Below are 6,265 nucleotides of genomic sequence, written 5' to 3'. Positions count from 1 at the left end.
CGGACACGCCATCGAACTCGGCGCCGGCACCCACGCACGACGATGTCGGAGTAGGGAACCGGAACCATCGGCCTTCAACCACGAACCCACCACAAGGTGCACCATCTTCCGAGCTGTCACCAGTGCAGACCACCATCTGCACGTACTCCTGGATGAATCCACTCTGCTCCACCTTGGCGCCGGAGACAACGCCGCAGCAACGGGGACAGAGCAGGTGGAAAAAACCATCTGATGCAGTTGTCGCCGCCGCCTCGCCGACAGCATCCATGAACCCTAAAGCCACCGATCTGAAAGATCGGCAAGCACACAGTGCCACCAACTCCGAGACGCCGCTATGAAGAACAGCGTCGGTGTGGGAGAAGTGTTGAGGCGGATTTATTTGCCCGAGCGCTGCTCCCACCACCCCAACGGCGCGCCATGCCAGAGAACTCCTAGCCCTAAGTACCATGCAAAAAACGGGGTCCCCCTCCCTCCTACCGCTGGAGCGGCAAGCGGAAGGAGAGGGGCCCAACGCAGATGCCGGAGATTGGAGCAGGAATTTTTTTTTCCGCCGCCGCCGCCTGGGAGACGCGGAAGACCTTTCGGTCTACTCTGTTGAAGCGGAGCGGATGGCGTATAGATACGCTGCTGCGCATCAATTGTGTAGCATGAGCGTGTGGTCCGGTTCGGGTCCGTCGCCGCTACGCGGCTGTGGCGTACGATGCGCGAGCACCATCGGTCAGACACGAAGTTGCCGCCCGGGCGCAGCTGTGACTGAGCAGGAGGCCTGCTCCGGTGCTCCCCCTAAACAAAGTTGAAGGGTCATAGTTGGTTTTTTTTTCATGTGTGTTGGGTCCGCCAAAATCTATATCCACCACATATATCTTCTTTACTATTAAATCGTGATCCGTTGGTACGTACGTCGTGCACTTTTTCGGTTTAGCCCCTTAGTTTTCTGTAAATCAAGCCGCACTGCCACAGATGGTCGTACGTCCACTCGCGAATCGATCGACCTGGACGACTGGACCCTATCCAGAATCCCCCGTTCCCCTCGTCTATCCAGTCTTCGCAGGCGGCGCTCCAATGTCGATCTGGTGAAGTGGCACAGGAGAGGTCCGTCTCCTACCTCGCCGTTGGCCGCGGGGGCGGAGCCGCGGAGGATGTCTCCTGCCTCGTCGTTTGCCGCGGGGGCGGAGCCGCGGAGAGGCATTTGGGTTCTCGCGGGCGAGGAGGGAGCACACCGGATGGCCGGCTCCCGGCTGTGGAGATGAATGTCTGGGAGGCCGATCTGGGAGGCCGACCGTGGGTGGCCGTGTGCGTTCCCATCTTTCCATTGCCTGCCGCGTCAGTGTGTATGCGTTCCGTTCCGCCTCACCGTCGCCAGTAACCTGTAGTCCGCCGTGCGCAAGAGCAGATGTTAGAACACACATACGACAGGTTAGTCGATCTTTGCCTGTTTGATCAAGCTACATCTCAATGGCCGTATGCATCAGGAGCAAATTTGATTAGCGGACGACTCCTATCGGCAGGCTTGGGCGGAAGACTGATCGTTGTCTCCTTCAAGATCAGCCATGCGCTGCGCCGACACGACGTTTCCCAGCCGGCTTGCCACGCCTCCAAAACAGGTTCAGCCGTTCAAACACAATGTTGCTACGAGTAAGCTACACCACGGATTAATTAGCGCATCTTGCTAGCTTCCTACAGGAGTACCAGATCAATAAGGTCAGCTTATGCTTTACTGCTACGTGTGTTGCTTTGGGTAATCTTACACATCAAATTTGCTATCCAGCTAGCTAAATAAAGGAGCACAATATAATTGATGGATTAATCAGGCTAGCTAGCTTACAATCTGGATCCAGAGTGTGTTCAATATTTGTTTTGTAACTGATTTTGCTGACTAAAATGTTGCAGGTGATGAAACCGTCTTCCAAAGGTAGAGTCGGAACACGGCGCGGTGCATCAGGGACTCGAGCTTGGTGGGGCAGGTTGAATGCCATCGGGATCAAGATCTAGGGTGACACAAGGTGCAGGCCACTGCTGTCCTCAGTCAAGGATAGAGCGTTGTCCATGCCGACGATCCCGAACTAGGCAGCGTGAGGTCTAGGCCGATGGATTTTTCAGCAAGACGACGCACAATGGGGAACTTAAAGAAGGGGAGGGAAGGCCGGCATTGTGTCGCCGTTGAGCAGGAAAATGGTCAAAGCCATAGCAGCAATGCCTCAGAGCTAAGGTCTTATGAGAATCAAACACAAAATCCGTAGCAATCGCACAAGCAATTTTCCTATATGTAATATGTTATGCTACTAGATGCAACAACAAAATTTGGGTGATTGCGCTCATAGTTACCGAAAATATACAACAAGTAATTTAACGTGAAGTCGTAGCAACGCACGAGTTTTCTGCTAGTACCAATTTGTATTGGTACGGCATATGTACTCATGTAAGAAAAAAAAGAAATCACATAACAAGTTAATTATCTCATCCGCCTAAATACCGCTCCACGTCGTGCATGCCTTGTTTTGAACAAACCGTAGATACGTACAAAAATAAGGTACAACACAATACGGACCATGCGGACCTGTACGGATGTACGGACGGTGGACCTATACTGAAATTACGATTATGTGCCCGCTTACAAACAAGTACGGAAAGATCACCACCGTTGTTGTGTTTGACCTGCCTAAAAAAATTTAGAGGGGGGAGCACCAGAGTAGCAGTGGACTGAGCAGGGGATCCAGCAGCATATGAGGTGCGACTCGGCTGCGCAAACGCTGTAGACGGCGCGACATGGCAGCCGCGTCATTACGAAACAATATTTCAAAATTCGTTGTATCCTAAAAATTCTCAAAAAAATCAAGCATGCATACTTCAATGTTCACTACCATTAGAAGATGATTTGAAAATAGAGTAGATATGTATACATAATGTACAAAAATAAGCAAAGTCAAAATAGTAGAGACACAACCAAGCTTCTTATCTTTTCAAGCTCGTATTATTTTGAATTATTTTATGAAGAATCTCACAGTTCAACAAACATATACATTACTATGCTTGTGAATATCTGGTGATTTTTTGATGAAAGTATAAATTTGAATATTTATTTTTCCGTCAGCCTATGCAACATTTGTGTGGCCCGGACAGCGCGAGGTAAATATGGGTAGCTAACTGTATTGCTTTTCTGATCTTAACAAACTTTTATATTTATTATTTTTTAAGGAAAAACCTCAGACTTATTAGACCACTTTGCCTAACACATGACCATCAATAAAATTTGGTACCTCGTCATATTTCCGGAGGCAACACTCTCTTTAGATCACAATATCACCAGCTCTTTACTAGTTTATGGGCTGGTTTGCTCAACTACATGCAGTACCATCACAAGCTTTTTGCTATTTATGGGCTATTTTGCTCAACTACATGCAATATCATCACATAACCGGAAACAGTGGTCCAAATTTGAAACTGGCTAAGGATCATAGCATCTAGTAAATCAATCATAAGACTAAACATTGACTAAATTATATAACATTGCATATCTTACATCATCATCTATTATTTTATTTTTCATATTTTGTCGTGTAGAATATACTTCATGGTTTTGGAACATTTTTTGGATTTTATTTTTGCATTCGTATTGTACATGCGGACATAGATTATTGGATCGTAAAGTACCACACGCAACCTAAGAGTGTGTGGGCTAATCAACGAGGTTCATGCAATCTCTTCCATACATGTGTTGGTTGTTTAGCAAAATACAATAAAGATATGAACTTAGGACGCATAAGCATAGTTACATACATATAATGAGTATTGTTTGAAGATCTATCTCATTTGTCAACAAAACTAATTTTACTTGTATGTAGCAACAACAAATTATAATGTAAGTATTTTAGTAGAATGGCTCAATATCTAAATCATGCCTAAGATAGAACACATACATTTATAGCCATGTTTACCTGAATCAAATAAGAAAATTATATCTTGTTATAAACAGAAACGATGGAATAATCTAGATAAAGTAGCATTTAAAGTTTTGAGAGGAAATACGCCACTAATTTATCTGTGACTGATTCTACATTGCTACCTCTTGCGCGTGGAAGTATCCAGAATGCAAACGCCGAGAAGGAGAATGAGGGGACAAGAGCTACCCTCTCCAACCTCTCTCCCCCTCCCCTTGCACCTGCCCGTTGACTGACGAAGCCCGGGCCGAACCCGACCCTTCTTCGGCGGCTTTGCCGGCCGGAGACGGGGAGGGGGACGCACCGGAGTAGGATTTAGCTGTAGATCTAGGAGTTTTGGCGGGATGCCGAGGTGTTGGAGTGGAGCGCTGGTTCTTCTGGGCAAGATCTGGTGCGGTTTGAGGCGGTGGCGGCGCGGCGTGGTGCTCCGGCGGTCGGAGACGGCGGCGCCTTCCTCTCCTCCACGAATCTCCTTTAATAAGCCCAAGGTCAGTTCCCTCCCCTGTATTTCATCGCTGCTATAATCGCCCTTCTCCCGCTGGCCGGCCATGGTGGTGTGGAGTCGGGAATGGTGAGTTTTGGCGGAGGTGATTCAGGGGAGAAGAAAGGTCTTGTCCTCGAGGTGCTTTGGCGTGGCACTTGGGAGCGGTTGAACAGCGTACCTGTGAAGCCCCTGGGGTGGGGGTGGACAGTGGCTGATTCGCTCGCGAAGGCCCTTTGTAATAAGCGCTTTTGGATGCACTGTTGCATCCTCGACATCCTCAACATCGACCTGGCCAGCCGTGGAGGCGATGAGGAAGATGAAGACGGCGGCAACTATGTCACCACATGCGGCCAAATTACGCCGAGCTACTCCTCAGCACGCTGGAGGTCGCAGCATGGCTCCCTGCATGACGCTTCCTTGGTGGAAGCCGGTTGCAGGTGGGGTAGCATATGCGGCTCGGAATATCTGCTCGTTCAATTGGGTACTCGGGTCAGCTTTGGCGCCCATTGTTCCCCCTGTTTCTCTTGGCCGGCCGTGGCGGCGAGGGAGAGAAAGAGGGTGACAGTGAGCACAAGGCGCGGCCAGGGTGCTCAGGGGAGTATTGGACTTTCCCCTTCCGCTGAAGGTCTCCTTGCGTCTCCGACCACCTCCGCCCACCTTCACCCACCTGTGGCAGGAGTGATGTGCTGGAGTGCGGGTCGCTTCACACCGACGGAGCTAGCAAGGAATCTGGCGTTGGGGACTTCCGAAGCTTGGAAGCGGCATTGGCGGGCATCATCTTGATGGCTGTGTGCCGTCTATCAAACCCGGTGAGCTCCGACATCTTTTCAACCTCCATCGGAGGCCTTCTTCTGGATCAGCGACCGCGTCCAACATCGACATTGAAGCAAGTGGTTTCGTCCCCGCGGTGGTGCTCGACGGTGGTGCATCTGACCTTCAGCTCGGCAGCGGAGACAGGGAGGGACCTGATTGCTTCTCAAATCTTTCAGAAGGGTCTTCTCCACATAAAATGGGGACCTATGTATTGTTTTCCTTTTCTTATGGGGTCCTCCGTATTATTGTTTCCGCCACTGTTTGTGTTTTAATATAAAGCTTCCAGGCCCTTCGGGGCTCTCCTGGTTTAAAAAAAGAAGGAGAATGAAGATCAGGCGTGGAGCTGCCTGATACGTCTCCAACGTATCTATAATTTCTTATGTTCCATGCTAGTTTTATGACAATACCTACATGTTTTATTCATACTTTATATCGTTTTGATGCATTTTCCGGTACTAACCTATTAACAAGATGCCGAAGCGCCAGTTCCTGTTTTCTGCTGTTTTTGGTTTCAGAAATCCTACACAGGAAATATTCTCAGAATTGGCGAAACAAAAGCCAAACCTTCTATTTTACCGAGACGGACCCAGAGAGCCAGAGATGTGCCGGAGGGGGCCAAGGGGGCCCCACACCACACCTGGGCGTGGGCCCCTCCCTGGCCGCGCCACCAGGTGGGGAGGCCACCCCCTGGCTCCTCCGACTCCGCCCTTTCGCCTATATATTCTGTCCGTCGCGAAAACCCTAAAAGACCCGACGATATTCCACGAAGAGTTCCGTAGCCGCCGCCATCCCGAAGACAAGTTTCGGGGGATAGAATCTCTGCTCCGGTACGCCGCCGGGACGGGGAATTGCCCCCGGAGTCATCTCCATCGACACCATCGCCATCTTCATCGCCGTTGTTGTCTCCCATGATGAGGAGGGAGTATTTCTCCCCCGAGGCTGAGGGCTCTACCGGTAGCTATGTGGTTCATCTCTCTCTCTCCCATGTGATCTTTATGTGATCATGAGCTTTGTATCACTAATCAATCTG

At 49.8% G+C, this 6,265-nt stretch overlaps 1 long non-coding RNA gene across 1 annotated transcript; it reads left to right on the top strand.

Annotated features, from left to right (window-relative positions):
- Nucleotides 1-1,301: 1,301 nt before the first annotated feature.
- On the top strand, nt 1,302-2,345 carry LOC124706012. Its single transcript, XR_007004214.1, has 3 exons — nt 1,302-1,416; nt 1,509-1,701; nt 1,891-2,345. It is a non-coding gene; the product is annotated as an uncharacterized LOC124706012 (long non-coding RNA).
- Nucleotides 2,346-6,265: the final 3,920 nt, after the last annotated feature.

The sequence above is a fragment of the Lolium rigidum genome, chromosome 4, assembly GCF_022539505.1.
Source record: "Lolium rigidum isolate FL_2022 chromosome 4, APGP_CSIRO_Lrig_0.1, whole genome shotgun sequence".
NCBI classification, from domain to species: domain Eukaryota; kingdom Viridiplantae; phylum Streptophyta; class Magnoliopsida; order Poales; family Poaceae; genus Lolium; species Lolium rigidum.
Note: the sequence above shows the minus strand (reverse complement) of the source record. Positions and strands in the feature narration are given on the sequence as shown.